This window comes from Mirounga angustirostris, unplaced genomic scaffold (assembly GCF_029215605.1).
Source record: "Mirounga angustirostris isolate CCGP_5_RB_7025 unplaced genomic scaffold, mMirAng1.0.hap1 SCAF_9, whole genome shotgun sequence".
Lineage (NCBI taxonomy): Eukaryota > Metazoa > Chordata > Mammalia > Carnivora > Phocidae > Mirounga > Mirounga angustirostris.
In genome coordinates, this window is record NW_026991717.1 from 81,390,186 (window position 1) to 81,408,833 (window position 18,648).

The window sequence follows — 18,648 nt, forward strand, 5'->3', positions numbered from 1 at the left end:
GTCTTAGAAGTTCTTACAAAACAGCTATGTGATTTTGACTGAAAAAATGGTTGCAAGATGCGCAGTGTCTGAAAAAGCTGTTGGGGAGGGTAGAGGGACTTTCCACTGAAATATCAGATTGCAGTAAATCTTCCTCATTTAGGCAATTTTTATTGGAGTAATTCTGACAGTTGTCATCCTTGAATTGCTTTGAGCATATGGCATATTTCAAAGAGCAGATTGTGAATCATAAAAAATAAAATTAATAACTAACCACAGAATCAGCAACAGTATAATGACAAGAAACAACTACCCTCTAGCTTTTAAGAATTTCTTATGGAGTAAGAAGTACATTCAAGGTCAAATAAAAGTTGTCTTCTTTCTTCCTCATTTTTTTATCGTTTTAAGTTACCTTTCCTAAATATGTTATTTTAACTTTTACCTTCTCTAAAGAGAGATCTTTATTTATACTTTTTAAGGGTCTGGTTGACTTTAATTAGTGTCCCCTGAGAATCGTCTTGGTTAAGAGAAGATATAAGCTCCCCAGGGAGTCAGCAAATGGTGATATTTTATTCCCTAAAGAATTCTGTCTAACATTAAGCAAGTTTATTGACTATTAGCTATTTCCTGTATGGACAGCTGTCCACATTAACAACAGAACTATGCAGTATATCTTCTGGCATAACATGTCTGGAATAACAGTCTTCATCTAATGTAAACAAAGCGAGATGATTTCACATTTCATATCAGGATCGAGAATTACGTATGAAAAATGCTCATTAATCTTTAGTAACTTATTGATATAAAAATACTAGTTTCATTCCTAATAAGTATTAAAAATCGAACGAAACAGAAAAAAAATAATACAAAAGTTAACTAACCATAAGCCATTATCTCAGATTTTATTGCACTCATGATGCCAAATAACATTTCTTTTCTTCTTAATGCATTTTGCATTTTGCACATAAACCACTATTTTTTTTTCAGTAACAGTGCTATTCTTTGTCAAAATCACATCCATATAATTTACATCACAATTAATAGGAAGTCAGTCTTCTTTTTCTTGTGGTTTCCTTATAAGTGCTCTGCCTAAGAATTCCCATTCTGGCATATTGAAGGCCATTATTCCACCCACTTAGTACTCCTGGATTATAATATTTTCCCAAACATTTTCCATACTGGGGTTCTTCATTTGTGACTCACGTCCTGTCATCATCTTTCTGCTCTGAGGTGCTCAACCCAGCTAAGTTAATGAGACTGGCCCTAACTTTGCATTTGGCTTATAAGCAAAATTGGAGATTGAGCTACACACCAAGGGCAAAAGCTACAGGTCTGTAGACTCTTTCTTTACACAAGCCCCCACAGTATTTCAGAGGTTTAGTAACCTCCAAAGCAATCCTGAGGATATTGACTGAGGACTCATTTAGAACTTGGGGTGGCTCCCAAATTAGAAAAATTGATGGAGGAAGATTAATTTCAGGTCTTTGTCTAGAATCCTCAGGGATTCTCAGGTTAGGTCAACATTTTCCATGTCTCATTCCTCTGTTCTAATGTGCCTTTTCAGGAATCAACTGAACTGATGACCTGGGGCAGGGGCGTTTGGAGCCTACTGATTACAGAAACCCCTGAGTAATAGCACTTCTCAGTTGGTCCCCACGTCTTCCTCGGCTTTCCATACCATTTGAGACTTTAATCTTTAAACTTGTTGTCCCTGAAAGATACCAGTGCTCTGTCAGCATTTATCATCAAGGGCACCACTGACATTTGGGACAAAACCATTTTTTGTTGGCCAGTGGGACTCCCCCTTCCCCTGCGGGGCATTTACTACTCACATTCCCTAGTCATCGAGACCATTCAACAGGATGCCCAACCCATTTCATGGCATTCCCAGTCCAGCTCAACCTATGTACATCATCTTCCTTTCATAAAATACTTCTATAACACTAAGAAAAATGCCTTGCTCTTGGATTTTATATGTTGTTAAGCAAAACACCTTACATAGCTGATACTGAATTAACAGTCATTGAGTTCAAAAATTAAGGATGAGTGCTCGCTTTGGCAACACATATACTAAAAAATTAGGGGTGAGAATGAAGTTTGTGATCGCTGGTATTATCATAAAGAATGAAGGTGAAACCTTTCAGAGAGACCTTCAGCTGAGTGATGGTAAAATCCCAGGGGCTGTAGACCAGAACGGAAGCACAATTCCTGTTACCGTAGAATTCAAAACCTTTTCTCTCCTCTCCTTGGGGGACTCTCTGTATTTCATCACTCACCTCCTTTCCTGGAATAGATAGTCATGTCCAGATCCTGACTCATGACGTGCATTACACATACTTAGGTTGATCCCCAAAGTCCACATTTGGAAATGTTGGTTTAGAGAAAGTATAATAAGATGCTAGTCAATGAGAGTGAAGATTTTTTTAGCCTTTTCAACATCAGGCACTACTTGCCTGACTTTACCTATTTATTTTATATTCTAGTCTCTGCTAGAAAATCATCTGGCCTTAACTCCTAGCTATGCAACTACAGATAAATACCTTAGACTATTCACTCAGCAGACCTCCTGAGTTGAGCACCTATTGTGATATGTTGGTTACCCCAAACCAGCAAAATACCACAGGGACTTCTTAAAGGAAAAGAATTAGATTTAACAGGCAAAGAATACATTGACACCACCTGACATAATTTAGAACCTTAACATTGCGATGGGCTACAAAGTAGATTTTCTGTGTAAACCATTTCTTGTTATTTTCTGATCATTAGGAATTTAAGACCATTTTCTTTCTAATTAATTTTCAACAGCAGGGTCTTAAGAGCACCCTGATTCATAGTTAAAAATGACCACTTCCTTAAACATATTTTCTCCTTGTTTTGAGACAGGGAGCCATCCTGCCAGTGTCTTTCCTTCTCCCGTCTTTGTCTGGCCCACTTGCCCAACGTCTGAGCGGGGACTTTCTGTAGCTCTTTTCTAATACACACTGGCAGTATTGTCAGCCTAGAAAACACAAATGTAGTTCTTTCTTGTTTTTTCTTCCTCAATCTGAGAATCACCTCCAAGGAGAATCTGCTCCCACTCTCTCACTTTCTTTTTCTTCATGCCTCCTACCTTCCTAAGTAGGACAATTTAATTTGTCAAAAGTAACCACCGTGATTTTGAAAGTTCAGCTCCTATTTGGACTGGCGTTACGAAGCCAGAATTCATAATCACAGGGAGCTGTCACTCCGCTGGTCTGCATGTGCATTAACTATTAATGGAGAAATATTTAAAACCCACTTGCAAAGGAAAAGCTCCATTTTTTTTCAGTTCTACAGATCAAAGGTGGCATTATTCTTGGGCTCAGGGAAGCTCAAGATACCTCCTCCCCCGTCCTATGAATTTCATAGACTGAGTGACCTAGAAGCACCCCCAGGATCGGGGAGACTGTTGCTCAGGCTGCTGCCGTTCCTGTCCTGCCCTGGGCGCCAGACACAGCTGACTGCGGGCTGCTGGGAAGCTGTGCCCAGTCAGGGGCTCCTTCCCTTGCTGCAGAGCCCTTGCCCTTCCCGTGCCCATTCTCTGCCACCTACACAGCACAGATGACAGAGCCCCTAGTGATCCTGGATTGGTGTGGGGTTCCAGAGTCCAAGGGTTAATTTCAAGGGCCAAATTCAAAAGTTGCGGTCTGGTGATTACTGTTATACTTGAACAAGAGCTGTTTTCAGGGAGTATGAAGCTCATGAAAACACCACATTTATAGATCTGTTCCTTGAGAGGATAGCTTAGCTGCTCCTCATCAATAAAATATTAGCTTATCTGATTTCTAAGGGGTTAAAATAACATGGCTGAAAAATTATATAACATTAGTACCCATTTTAACTAAGACCCTTAATTTACACAGAAGGTTTTATATTTCATTGTGAGGGTTAGTTCCTCTCATATAGTTCTGCTTTTATGGGAAAAATGCAAGTGTCCTCTATCTTTCTCTGTTGGTATAAGTATTAAACAAATATGTCCGGTGTGCGAATGGAAAAGGACCGTTCATTTTTGCATAACACAATGCTCACTAAACAGACTAACTCGATTTTTTTACTCTGCTCTGGATTTGAGGTGACTTATAAGAATTCACAGGAAACATTTAAAAATATTTTTAATACATGAATACAAATCAGAATTGGGGAAAATATGCATAGACTAGTTTCTTTCAGTGAGAAGAGTTAATATGTAGGCATATAGACTGTATGGACCTATGCACTTACTAAAGATGCTAAAATTACACCTTGGGTTTCCTGGTAGTAAAAGCAAAGAAGGAAATGTGCTCAGTTGCAAAATTTACATTTCCCATGAGAAAAAAAATTACACTTCCTTTGAAGAAATTAAGTTTATTTTGATACTTAGATATGAAAACACTTTCTGTTAGGTTTTTTTTTTTAATGTAAGGAATTAGAATGGCATGGTAGAGAAATGTCTAACCACAATATTTCTTTTTTTTTTAGTTTTTTTATTATGTTATGTTAATCACCATACATCATTAGTTTGTGATGTAGTGTTCCATGATTCATTGTTTGCATATAACACCCAGTGCTCCATTCAGTATGTGCCCTCTTTAATACCCATCACCAGGCTAACCCATCCTCCCACCCCCCTCCCCTCTAGAACCCTCAGTTTGTTTCTCAGAGTCCATAGTCTCTCATGGTTCATCTCCCCCTCCGATTTCCCCCCCTTCATTTTTCCCTTCCTGCTATCTTCTTCTTCTTTTTTTTTTTTAAACATATAATGTATTATTTGTTTCAGAGGTACAGGTCTGTGATTGTATCATATGATCTCACTGATATGAGGAATCCTTAATCTCAGGAAACAGACTGAGGGTTGCTGGAGTGGTGGGGGGTGGGAGGGATATGGTGGCTGGTGATGGACATTGGGGAGGGTATGTGCTATGGTGAGCGCTGTGAATTGTGTAAGACTGTTGAATCACAGACCTGTACCTCTGAAACAAATAACCACAATATTTCTTACAAGTAAGTTTCTAAACATAATACTTTTAACAAGTGAATTAATTATTTCCCTCTAACTCTGTTGCCAGGTAATGTTTACAGACTTTGAGCACAGCTCTCACCCACCCAGAGGTGGTTCCTTTCAATGACAGTTTGGCCAGGTGGGATTAATAAGAGAAGACATCAATATTATGTATTTGAAAAGAAGAGGATATTAGGAAAGTGAGGGAGAAATATAAGCCTTGAAGAGAAAGAAAAACAGTTGAAATTAGTTAATATACAGCTAACCAAACAAAAATGAGTAACCTAAAAGAATTAAAAACAAAAAGAGTAAATTAAAATCATGGGTAGATGAATGAATAGATAAGAAAATGCTAAAAAAACAAATACAAACAAATCAAAAGAGAACTAAACACTGAAAGAATTGTTTTAGAAAAAAAAACAGGTAAGAGAAAGGGATACATTTTAAAGGAGAAAATGTCACTTTTAGAGAATTTGGGTATGTATTAAAAAATAAGCATTATGACTTTTTAAAAGAAACGAGTATGGAATAGGATTAGAAATTCTGGGGAATAAGAAACGTAGTGTAAAAGAAGAAAAATGGAGCATAGTTGTTATTTTATAACTATTGATGCCAAAATGATGTTGTCATGGCTATGAACCGATCACAGAAAACAGATTAATCCCACTATCCCTATATTTTATAAATTCACAAATTTCAACCCTCTACAATAGTTCTCTTTCATTTTGTTCTGGACCAGATTGATCTAAATAATTACAGATGTGGCCTGATACCTTTATGACTAAACGTAAGCTCCTAAAAATGTAATACTAGGCTGGTTCATAATCCAGGTTGTAGTAGCTGGGCTTAAAATAGAAGAAAATCCATTACCTTTTTTAAAATTTTTTTTAAGAAAATTTACATGTTGGTGTACAGAATAGAAGTATGTGTCAAAAAATTAAATTCTGGGGGCGCCAGGGTGGCTCGGTCAGTTAAGCATCTAACTTTTGATTTCAGCTCAGGCCATGATCTCAGGGTCCTGGGATCGAGCCCCATGTCTGGCTCCACCCTCAGTGGAGAGTCTGCTTGAGGATTTCTCTCCCTCTCCCTCCACTCCTCCCCGCCCCCCTGTGTTCTCTCTGTTTGTCTGTCTCTCTTAAATAAATAAATCTTTTTAAAAAATTAAATTCTGTTAATTAGGCCTTAGGTTGGAATTTCAGTACCAAAATGAAGCAAATTACTAGTTATTGAAGCAGTCAAGGTAAAAATGTACCAGATATATCAGGCATAAGAACCTAATGATAATTTTTTACCTCTTTCTCAGTAGATTAATTGTAGAGCTTAATTGTATGTTAGATTAAAACTCCATTAAGATAAGAAGAATATGCTTAAAATCATTATAATATTTCAAATAACATTATCTAATCCTTTTAAAAGTGATCAGAATAGGAAAATCTAGGCTGCCTCCACTGCTCTGTAGAAATGAATTTGTTGTTCCGTTTTTATTAAAGCTACAAAGTCCTAGATTAACTGTCATCTTAATGTGAGCTTTGATGAATCCATGTTTGCTTATGAAGACAACTGCATATATTTTTCCTTTCTTTCTTGAGAGAGGACAAAACTCACCCTGAAAATGCTTAGAAGAAAAAGTAGATGGATGTGGTTTCTGAACAGTATAGGAAGTGCCGCTTTTGCTGGAGCTTATAATGCCTATTTGAATCTCTTTTTTAAGAAGGAAAAAAAAAAGAGAGGGAGAAGGATGTTAAGAGAATAGTAAGCCAAGAAATAGTTGGCTCTGTGTGCAGAGGGGCAAGGAAGGGAAGGCCCTCCAGCAGCTTTTGTCTCTGGCGGGTGAGCTACTGTCCGGAAGGTGCGTTGGCTCTCTGGGCCGCCTCTGCGGTATTGTGCGGCTCCCTCTCTCCCTGGCCTGGCCTGCTCTGGCCGAGAGTGGATCAAACAAGCCGTGGGGAAAGTTCCCCTCATTTGCATCACTTCTAGACAGCCCTGTCGTACTCTTTGCTGACAGGAAATCACTGTCTTTGTCACCTTTTCTCAGGGCCCTCCTTTTGGCAGAGATGGGCCATGTGACCACGCTTAATCACAACAACAGGGCTGGCTCAGGACTCAATGACATGTTTTCCTCAGCACTTCAATAAGTGGGGTAGAGGAGTCAGGAGGAAATGACTACATTAATTTTAAAGTGAAAAGATAATTAACACTTGAAGGACTAATGCTACAACCTATGGAATTATTATTCAAATTGAAGTTAATTTATCAAAAACTCGTGAAAACTATCTCCCCTATTGCAACTGTTTTAAAAGAAATAAACCTTGAATAGTAAGAGTTGGGCGTGTTGGAGGGAGAGTGGGGAGAAGGCGGGGGGAGAGGGGCTTTGGATGGAGAGGGAGAGCGAAAAGGGGGGAGAGAAAGAGGAAAATCATAGCAGGCATACGCTGTGTTTGAAAAAGCAACTTAAATGGGCTAACGCTTCAACATTTGGGACTGAGGGCTGGAGCATGTAAAACGCTTACGTAGATGATATGAATAGGACAGTGGCAAACAAAAGCAGCAGTGTGCTCCTGGAAAACGGTGCTTAAAGGAGTTTCCTTGGCAACAGAAATGCAGTTCCAAAAGTAGACAGAACTTTGCTCAGAAAACATACTATTAATAACAACCTTCCGGAACAACTTGGAACAATCTGACGACTTGGCAATAATAATGCCAAGTGTTCTGCAAATTAATCTAACACATAACAGTTACGTTTCCCTTGCCCGTCATTCTGCTGGACCCCACCAAGAACTCCTTGCTTTTCGGTGGCACAAATGTGAAAAATATTTCTAAATGTTGTCACGGAAAAAGAAAACCCAAAGAAATGCTAGTGGCCAGCAGTGGCCAGGGATTGTGTTCAGCCTTTTGGAACCCACAAGGGAATTTAATGAGATGAGTTTATTCCAATTAAAGCCACTGCGTTTAGTATCTCCTCCCAGCAAAGATGTTTCCATGAACAAAACTTGTCCAAGGGTTAACAGCCCGAGAGTTGCTGCGACGTGAAGCACATCTTGAGGCCACTGGTTATATAAATGTAACACTTCACTAAATACGTGCTGGGTGTTATTTTTAAAAGCATCATCATTTCTTGTCAGCCCAGCGAATAAACTAATCTTGGATCTACTTGGCCAATGGGAATCATTTGAATTCTCCTGAAGGCAATACGTTTGCCAGCCAAGAAAGGTATAGTGTTCCCCTCCTCTGACCTTTCTTGAATCCTTGGATCTAAAGGTTAAAAGTAATCAATATCTCATTGCGCGGCTTGGTTTCAGGGTAACAAGTAATAACCATCATGTTAAAATCCAAATGATTACAGATAGCACTTAAATGAGTTGACCTGTTTGGGAGCTTGTATTAATTGCAATCAGGATAATCATTTGAGTTTGCTAATAAAATTTCGGATTAAATTGCAAAAATTTCAGCCTTTAACTTTTGAAAAACGACTTTTAGTTAATTAGATGTGAATGTGCAGTATTTCCCTCCTGTGTTAAGCTGAGAGATTTGGCTTTCACCCCACATATTTAGAGATTTCTTTCTGGTTTTTATAACATAAATTGGAGGAACACTTAAACGACTTATAAGAAAGGGTGTTTGTTAGGTTCACTACCACCTTTGGCTCCAGATCTGCTCCATACTATGTGGTATGTTTTAGGTCAGTGAGTCCATGGAAATGTCCCTCACCTACTTTTTAGCATTGCCTATTTTTAAATTACTTATCTTTAGTGGTTATATTCATATTTGGGCTAATGTGCTTTGTAGTTAGAAAAAAAAACATAGGATGTGTGATTACACTTTACATGGTATGAACTAGGAGTTATTTTGTTGGAAAAAAAAGGACTACCAAAGTTTAAAGATGAAAACCAAGTATTATCATTGACAAAAGGGTCTTGATATAAAAGGGATAAATGTTAGGTTTAATGTTCCATGTAATTACATCAGGAGGGTACTGGTGGTCATAACTGTAACTGCCTGTATTGGGAAGGCATTGGTTATCCTAACTACATCATAATTATGACACTAAATCACATGACTTACAGCATAAGTTATATCATAACATAACCCACTGTGTAAGATATACTATTGAATCCACGTATTTTGTCCTTATGATTATTCTAGTTTTTACAATTTATTCCTAAAACAGGAAGGTGGAGCTAGAAGAGTACCTAGATAGTATTTTGTTTATTTCCAAAAAATCCCTGGTGCTCTTGTTGGCAGCACATATACTAAAATTGGAATGACAGAGAGAAAATTAGCATGGCCCCTGCGCAAGGATGACATGCAAATTCATGAAGCGTTCCATATTTAAAAAAAAGAAGCCCTGGTACCTGTTCAGAATAGTCCAGAAAACCCTGGGTGGGAAAAGCTTAACCATAGTACTTTCTCAGATAAACCCATTAACCCCCTTTTTTCTTGTCCTTGTCTCACTACCATGTCTAACTTTAGAAAGAGGTAGATTTGTGGTTGTCCAAGGGACATCATTTTTGGAGTCTTAGGAATTCCCCAACCCAACTGTTTCCATCACTAAATGTCCATACTGCCTTAAATCCCATCCTTAAGATTCATTTCGTTGAGATAAAAAGAATGCACTCTACTGGATGCAGATATTCTCAGGGGGTAGGAGAATAATACTGAATTAAATGCCAATTTTAACATTTTGTTTAAATGGAAGGGCACTAGGAAGGGAAGATGGAATTGGTAGAGAGAAGAAATCTAGAAAAGGGAAGTGTGTGTGGGGGGGGTGGTATGAGATAGGAGTAGGATGGAGGGAGAAAAAAACTAAATTGTCCAAATCTTACTCTTTGACTGTGTTAGTGCCCTATACACATGATCTTATTTAATGCTCTCACAATGATCCTGGATTATTTTCCCCATTTCATTGATACGAGCCTGAAACACAGAGAGGTTAAGTGACTAGCCTCAAAGATCCAGTTTCTCAGGTTAGGCTAGGGGTTGCTGAGATTCCAAACATCCCCCAAATCTCCAAGGTTTAAAGTTACAAAGATTTATTGCTCACACATACTACACATCCATCACAGGTTGGCTATGGGCTCTGCTTGGTATTGTTCTTACTCCAGGACTCAGACTAATGAGCCAGCCACCCTCTTAAATATTCCCTCAATGTGGCAAAGGGAAAAGAGAGTTCTGGAGGGTCACCCTCTTGACATTAAACCTTCTACCTGGAAGGGAAACACATAACTTCCTCTCCAAATCATTGACCAGAACTAATCACATGGCCCCACCTAACTCCAAAGCTGATGGGGAAATGCATCCCTACTATATGCCTGAAAGGCAGAAAGCTAGAAAGAGTTGTTGCTATTATCAGTAGCTACCACAAGAAATAAGTAAATAAATCAGAGTTTGAACCCAATCTGGTTGGCTTTAATGCCCACAATCTTTCACATGCTACTTGCCTGCTCACTATTGCCCCATATCTTCTTCTCTACAAGAGGCACAATTCTTGCAAGTGCATTTTCCTCCCTCTGCATGAGCTTCTTGTGCCAGAGAGAAAGAAGTTCCTATATATTAAATGGAACATCAGCAGAGAAAACATGATGGACTTGGGTTTACTCTTTAGCCAATCATCAGGCTGTTCTGTGAAAACCCTCAAACTTTCTTAAGCACCTCAGCACCCTAGGAGAGTGTTGCCATGTGGAGCCTCACAGGAATCTCCTGTATTTTGTCAGATTCAAGAACGCTAAGGCTGAAAATATTTATGTTTTTTTTGGGCGGTGGGGGGGAGATGCACTAAAGACAGCATTGCCCTAGGAAGATTCAACCTCATGGATCCTGTTATTGCCAAAGGGAGTTACTAAAGAAGGGTCCCCATGGAGAGATACTCTAGGGGAATATCATTTGCAGAAAAACCATTTTCCAGTCCTGTCAAGGAGGCAATTTCAGTTCTCAGAAACAAGGGCATTCCCAAGCATATTTTTAATAATGTTGGCATTTGCGAAGCTCATACATTCTTAAACTAGGCACTTCTGCGACACTCTGTACCTAATGAGGCACACTGGGGTAAGCTAAGAGGGAGGCAGTGGTCTTCCTGCCGAACCGTCGTTCATTTACATAAGACACAAAACATAAACATACACACACACACACACACACATGCGCATGCACACACACACATACATACACTCACCCACATACGCATTTTCTTTTACTGAAGCCAGAAAAGAGTCAAGCTGGCTAATGCTTCTGGGGTTGAGTCTAATTTTTCTTCTAAACTTTTTTAGACCACAGTGCCTTTCTCCAGAAGGACATCTGTATGCCCCTGTAACTCCTCTGAACTTACTATTTCATTTTTTTTTTTTAAGATTTTATTTATTTGCGAGAGAGAGAATGAGAGACAGAGAGCATGAGAGGGAGGAGGGTCAGAGGGAGAAGCAGACTCCCTGCCGAGCAGGGAGCCCGATGCGGGACTCGATCCCGGGACTCCAGGATCATGACCTGAGCCGAAGGCAGTCGCCTAACCAACTGAGCCACCCAGGCGCCCTGAACTTACTATTTCAGCCGCTCTCCTAAGTAATTGATTCTACATGCTCATTGACATTGGCTTAAAGAAAATTTGTGATTCGTGATATTTCCCTTGTCATCTCATTTTATCCATTGAAAACTAGGAAGTTTGTGGAAGGGGTACATGTACACACGTGATTATGCACACACATTTATGTGTGTCGACACATGTATACACATATACAAAGTATTAACTCATTTAGTTAAAAAAATCTTTCATAAGGATTGAATTTGGATGAAACCAGATTCCTTGGACCAAATATGCTGGTAGTCCCAAGACATTTAAATCATGCATATGTAAATAACTATACAAACTTCCTTCATATATGCCAAGTTTCAGTTTGGAGCTCATTTCTATGTTATAAGTCTTGGCATATTCAATCTTGCTACCTTCATTATAATAGTTTTACTCCGTCAGTATTCATAGGTGCCTCCCTAAGAGAGCCCTCCTTGAGGATAATTTAGCCATGAGTACTTCGTTATAATTAAATGCATACTTTTTGATAGTGATGGTAGGTTTGGACTTTGTGGACCAAATGTGAGAATGAATGATTATAATTTTTGTTAGACTCCACACTCCAGGAGGGCAAGGTTCGTGTCTGTGTTGTTTATTGCCATATCTCCACCGCCCAGTGCCATACCTGGCACATAATAGAAACCCAATAAATACATATTGAGAAACACTTTTCAAACAGATTTATTTAATAAGCTATTAATTAAATCCTACTGATCAGAACTATGCTATCAATTCATTACTTTTGCAAGAAAACAACCCTATTTTCATGCCGTGGTCATTCAGTCTGAAACTTCACGGCCTTCTCTTATATTGGATATAAAAACAAAACCAACAATCTCTCTCCTTTAAAAACCGAAGTGTGTTAAGTGCAGTTCTTAATATTCGGGGTACTCAGACTTAGCCAGGTTGGTGTCAGGGAGAAAGAGAGGAAAAGAAAGAGGGAGGGAGGAAGGGAAGGATCATGATGCCCATGTCTGAGACAAATGGTACAAAAATGTTTAACTAATCATCATAATTCTGTGGCTAATCTGCAAAACTGTACTATTTGTTGGTGCATTCTTTTTTTTTTTTTTTTTTTAAGATTTTGTTTATTTATTTGAGAGAGAGACTGAGAGATAGAGAGCATGAGAGGGGGGAGGGTCGGGAGGGTCAGAGGGAGAAGCAGACTCCCCACCGAGCAGGGAGCCCGATGCGGGACTCGATCCAGGGACTCCAGGATCGTGACCTGAGCCGAAGGCAGTTGCTTAACCGACTGAGCCACCCAGGCGCCTGTTGGTGCATTCTTGATTATGTAGACAGTATAATTACACATATAACTAATACCATGTACCATGCAAATGTAAAACTTAAAAATAGAACAATACATGCAGGTGAACATGGACAGTCTTTAGACATGGTAGGACTATCAGCACATTTTTTTTCTTGTACCATAGTGAATGGGAAAGTTTATTGACATAATTGTTGTAGAAAATTAGGTTTGACCTCAGAGGAGTATGTATGTCTAAAAAGGTAGTCATGAGAGAGGTGAGAAAAACAGTAAGAAGTAATCCAAATCCATCGTGATGAGGGTGGATGGATGGTGTATAAAAGACTGACTCCTCTTTCCAAAGCTAGAGCTAGCTAATTCAGAATATGCAACTTAAAAAATTAAGGCTGACCGCTGTAAGGTCAGGAGAAAGCTAAAATGTAATTTTGAAACTTTTTCCCACTCTTTCATTTAAAAAAAAAAAAAAGTGACCCTGTTCATAGTTTTTAAAAATAATCCTCATATATGGTCATTTATATTTTTAACTTAGCCATTAATTGTGAGCTTCAATGATTTTATGCAATTAAGAAAAAGCTAAAAGATGTATCATTTAAAATTAGAATTTCATAAAGATTTGTGATGAATTCACCTCTTGCCCCTATTTAGGTCCTTGACATCCATTTGGGTTCACTGTCTTCCCATTGAACTTTGTCCTTCCTCCTCAGCTTTCCTTGGCTGGGACATGTTGAGATTTGAAAATATGTGTGAAGAACGTTCTTCTCTGTGTGCTTTTTCTCTCTTCTTCCTCAGTCTCTTCTGCCTGCTGATGCTAAAGATCCATTCTGTGAGTCACTGGATTTCATACAAGCCATTAACAAAAATCCTCATGTTCATTAAAACTTAAGTATAAATGCATCTCTAGAGTTGAGCTAATTGAATTCTTTTTCTGCAGCATGGGAATATAGCAAAATAACTCAAAGTTGGCTAGCATTTTATAATCCATGTTTTGATGATAGTTTAAGAGGCTCCGTCCATCCAAGTTTGGGTTAGAAAAAGAGATGAAGTATGGAAACACTGTCAGAAGCCTTTTCTGTTTACAAAAAGATCCACGGATACCATGAGTAATGCCAGAAATCTCATGTGACAGCCAGCTCTTATGGGATTTTTTGAGCTCACCAAGTTCAGGAAATAGACAGTTCCAGAAAGCTGATTGGAGTTCAAAGATTTTTTTTTTTAAATTAACTGAAGTGAATAATCGTGTTCTCTGTCCATTGTCCAACACTGCTGCTCAGACCTGTGCTCTGCTGCGGGCGTACATCTCCCCGGGGCTAGGTAATATCAGGCACTCGATAAATACTTTCTGATTTAAATTGCCTGCTTAATGAGTGTTTTCTCCTGAATCTTCCAGAGTGAATCTCTTAGAGGTTTTATACAGTTATTTATTTCCATGGGAAGTGAGAATTTTACCTAGAGTTTCAGGACTGCAAGTGACCTCATAAGGACCTTCATTTCATTTCCTCTCTTTCAAAGATTGTTTTTATCCATTCCAGATAGGAGAGAATTTGTCCTCCATTAAAGATCTTTCCAGGGGAAATTCCACAGCCTCCCATTAAACTGTTTAACAACTCTCCCTTCCCTGAAAGTCTTCCTGTATCTAGTGTAAATCCCTTCTGTTGTTAGGTGTAATTGTCAAATCGGCCAGAATCCATGCTCGGTAATTAAACCTCTTCTTTCTGTTTTCTATATAGTCACATTTCTCAGGCTTTTGCAGGTTTCTTTTCAAGTTAAAAAATCTTTTAAAAGTCCTTTATATCAGTTTTGTCTATACTCTAACTGAAACCACTTCTATCCTCTGTTGTAGGAGAAAATATGCTAATACTGAGATAGCGCTGGTAAATCCATATATTTGAGGGGCTTTACCAAGCTCCATGGATTTCTCCATCAGGTTTTTCAACTCTCTCTTATTAACAGTTGATAAAATAGTTCATGGATGGTTTGGAAGAGGAATATGGCCTGTCTGAGATAGTATGACTTACATCATATACCTAAAAAAAAAAAAAAAAGTTTGAAAAGGAAGAGAAAATGATATAAAATGGGCTAAAAAATCTTCCTCCCATTTAGGGACAGGGCTGCTTCTCCCAGTGGATGCGTAATATATTATTTATGTAAGAGTGAGCTTCATGTTTTTGGCTCATATTCCATTTGGAGCATATACAGTATGACAGTTTCCTTGGCTTATTGTTGTATATATGGCTATCTATTTTTAATACATTGCTTTTGTCTTTTTTCATGCTTGCTTACATCTGTTGTTATGAAAACTGACATAAAGTTTTTAAACATAAAAGAAGTGATGGGGAAAGAGATGGTAAGAGACAAACAACATTTCAAAGGAACGCAAGATGGAGAAACAGGAGCAAAGTCTCCATGGAAAGAACCAAAAGCAGCCTCTGCAGGATAAATGGGAGGGGGAGTCAGAACAGAATTCTGTAGTCACAGAGGAAAAAATGGTCATGAGGCTACATAAAGCATTTCTATGTTAGAAGGAACATAATACATTTTCCACCAAATTGTTTAAACTTTTTAAGCTGTAGTTTTCAAACCTGTGAAATGGGGATAACGCCCACTTTGAAAGGTTGTCAGGATTCCATGAGTAATGTATATAAGGGGTTCAGCCTTGTGCTTGGTAAATAGCTCCAGACAAAATACAGACTCAGGGGTTAACTATAGCCTGAAGGTCGAATCCAGCCCATGGCCCGTTCATTTTTTTTTAATAAAGTTTTATTGGAACATAGCCAAGCACATTCATTTATGTATTGTTTGTGGCTGTTTTTATACTTCAGTAACAGAATTGAGTAGTTTCAACAGTTACCATATGGCCAGCATGCCTAAATTATCTGACTCTGCAGAAAAAGTTCACCAGTCCCTTGTATAAATAACTATTATGACAACTCTTCAGTAATATACATTATTCTACAGACTTGAATGATTTTCCAGTTCAATTTTCTGGCTTTTGTATCACAATAATACCTGATGAGTATTATTCTTTTGCCCAAGGTTCTAGTTTTCCTCCTGTAACAACCCAAAGTCTGCCCAGTTTCCTTGCTCTTCAATATAGCCTTAAATGGTTAATTGGTTCATTTCACCACCAGGTGGCCTCCTATACTCTATTGTGCTTGTGGGACCCAAAGGAAAGCAGAAAATGGATCTAATGCATTTCTTTCAACTTTGGCTGTGATTCTGCTCTTAGTAGCACTTCTCCAGTGGCTCTGCTACTCTGAAATCACTCTCTATTTTATGTTTGGTCCTGAAACATAAATTCACACTGACCTTTTTAGAAAATGAATTCTAAATCAGGGTTAGAAACAGTTAAAACAGTAAAAACAAAATAAAAATATTTAAATGCATACTCACACCTACATCAAAGTAGTTTTTTTAAAAAAGAAGTTTGGCTATCACGTAAGAGGATTACCATGACTCAGTATTATTCTCAGCTGTGTCCTAGCAGGATTAATTAATCTTGAAGCTTCCACAGGAAAGACAAAGGCCACTGCCCCTCAGATCTCCATATGTTAATTTCTTGAAGAGCATAGGTGGACTTCAGATCAGTACCCCAGTTTCTTTGTTTTTTAATTCTCTAAATTTTCTTTTTGAATTTTCATTTATCTTATTTTTGAGCTTTGCTAAAGACCAGTGCCATGCAAGGAAGATTAGAAAGCTGTGTGATAAAGTGCTGGAGAAGGAGGCTGGATTCTCCTTGGGCAATGACTCTTATCCTCTCAGATTTCATCTTCTTCATCTATAAGGCCAAGGGGATGGACTGGGTGGCTTAAAGGTCCATTCCAACTTCAAGATTCTCTCACTGGTGAAAAATCAAAGGTTATTCCAATTAGTAATTGGTTTGGCTAGGAACCATCTGGCAAAAACCGGAATTTTAGGAACTCGATTTCAAAGGCTATGGAAACAAACGCATGGGTAAATATAATTTTGTGGCAAGCTACCGTAAAAAAGCGTATAGTTTCTAAATGCCACATTATTTTTAGTTCATTTCAGGTGGTAGTCGTAAATGCAAATTTTATGAGCCTTCTTAGACCCTTTCCTTTACATTTTACTTTTATTCAGTAGTAGATAACTTCAGTTGGATTCTGAACAGTGTCTTGCTAAATCTGTCATGGAAGTTTAGCTTTCTCTTTGACGTCTTATTTTCTACACATTTTAATTTTCCTACCTTTTTCTTTGGGCAGAATGATCAAATCCTCTTCAGATTTCTTTGCAGCATAGGACAGATATATTCACTTATATTTCCATTGAAAACGGGTCATTCTATATGGTACAAACAACCTGTTCTTACCTTCTGCTTGAGTTGCGATATGCACATCACTGGTTTGTATTTGAAATGTCACATTGGATGTCATGGCAAATACTGCTAAAGGCATTTAGCTGTCTATGAGGAAAGGACCAGAATTGTCCCTAGGGCATTTTGGTAAAGAACAGGCTCACGTTTGAATTCAGAGTTACCCTGGGAGACCTAGTGACAGGCAATCTCTCTAATTCCAAATTCCCTACTGGGGCTACTTCTCTGGAGAGCTATCTGGTTAAAGGCAGATTCATACTTGCTTGGGGAAAAATTGATTACAAGTTTTTTCCCACTTTACAAACTGCACTAATTAGTATCAAGCTCAACTAATAATTTATGAAATTTGCATTGCTTTCTGTTTGCCTAAGCACAAACATTTCCTACCATATATATTTTTCAATATATGTTCACATGTCTCATGTTCATGTCTAATACATATTAGGAATTAACAGTCTAATAATCTTACCTTTAAAAGTCAGGAAAAGTGAGAAGAAATGATGCTGTTATTAGTGACCGTAAAGATGTGGCAATAAGCATCTGTTAGGGATTACTGTATGCTCTGAAAAGCAAAATAAAAGGAAGATTATCATTTTCCTTCAGTAATTTATAACCCATTTGGAAAAGCAAAACCAAAAAACATGAAATAATAGCAAAGATAGCAAATATGTATGGTACCAAAAAAAAAAAAATAAGTGCTGGTCTTCTTAGAATGTCTTCATAAGAAGAAATGATATTTGAACTGGACATCGCTGCATAGAATTTAAATAAGTGGAATGAAGATACAGAGGTAGATACATTGCAGAAGAATACAACATTGTGTGTGTGTGGGGGGATGCCCTCAGATCTAGGAGTTAGTTTGACCCATGACTAGGACTTTATCCAAATCAGGAAGATACATTGGAGAAGAGGAGCAAATCAGCAGCACCTCCTAATGGCTTTCATCCATGTGTTCAATGAAAGTCAACAAAAGGCAAGATTGTTGTCCATTGAACATTGAATTCTCGATTCAGTGTTTCATGTAGTGAAGGGAAATTATATACATAAATATGCATACTAATGGCATAAAAGAGATGAGAAAAGTTATGCCAAAGGTCATATTTTCTTAGCAGGCAACATTTGGATCAAGTTTGAACAAACACTTGTATCTAGTGCTTATTATGTAACAGGAGTTGTTCTAGGATCTTTGCATATATTAGCGCATCCAATCCTCACAGCAACCTTGTGAAAGAAGTATTAGTATTATCGCCAGATGAGCAACTAAGGCACAGGGACGTGCACAGCTAGTAAGCAATGCAAGCAAAGTTTAACAATGGGCAATCTGATTCCAGGCATATATTTTATTTTCATTTATTTATTTATTTTTGCCAAACTCCTTGAATCTCATTGACTCACAAATTAAAATGCTTGGCATGGGTCCTTCTGTCACCATGTTTATAGAACCCAGTGATCAAATGGTTATGTGTGTGTAGGTTTTGAGAAGTAGTATTACTAGGTAATACCAGCATGTTCCCTCC

General features: G+C 38.2%; 1 protein-coding gene and 1 non-coding gene across 4 annotated transcripts in view; both read left to right on the forward strand.

Moving 5' to 3' along the window:
• The window catches only part of AKAP6 (A-kinase anchoring protein 6), a 500,780-nt gene that overhangs the window by 382,680 nt on the left and 99,452 nt on the right, over window positions 1-18,648 (forward strand). The window lies entirely within an intron of this gene.
• LOC123862556 (U6 spliceosomal RNA) lies at window positions 9,202-9,308 on the forward strand. The gene has a single exon (XR_006795260.1). It is a non-coding gene; the product is annotated as a U6 spliceosomal RNA (small nuclear RNA).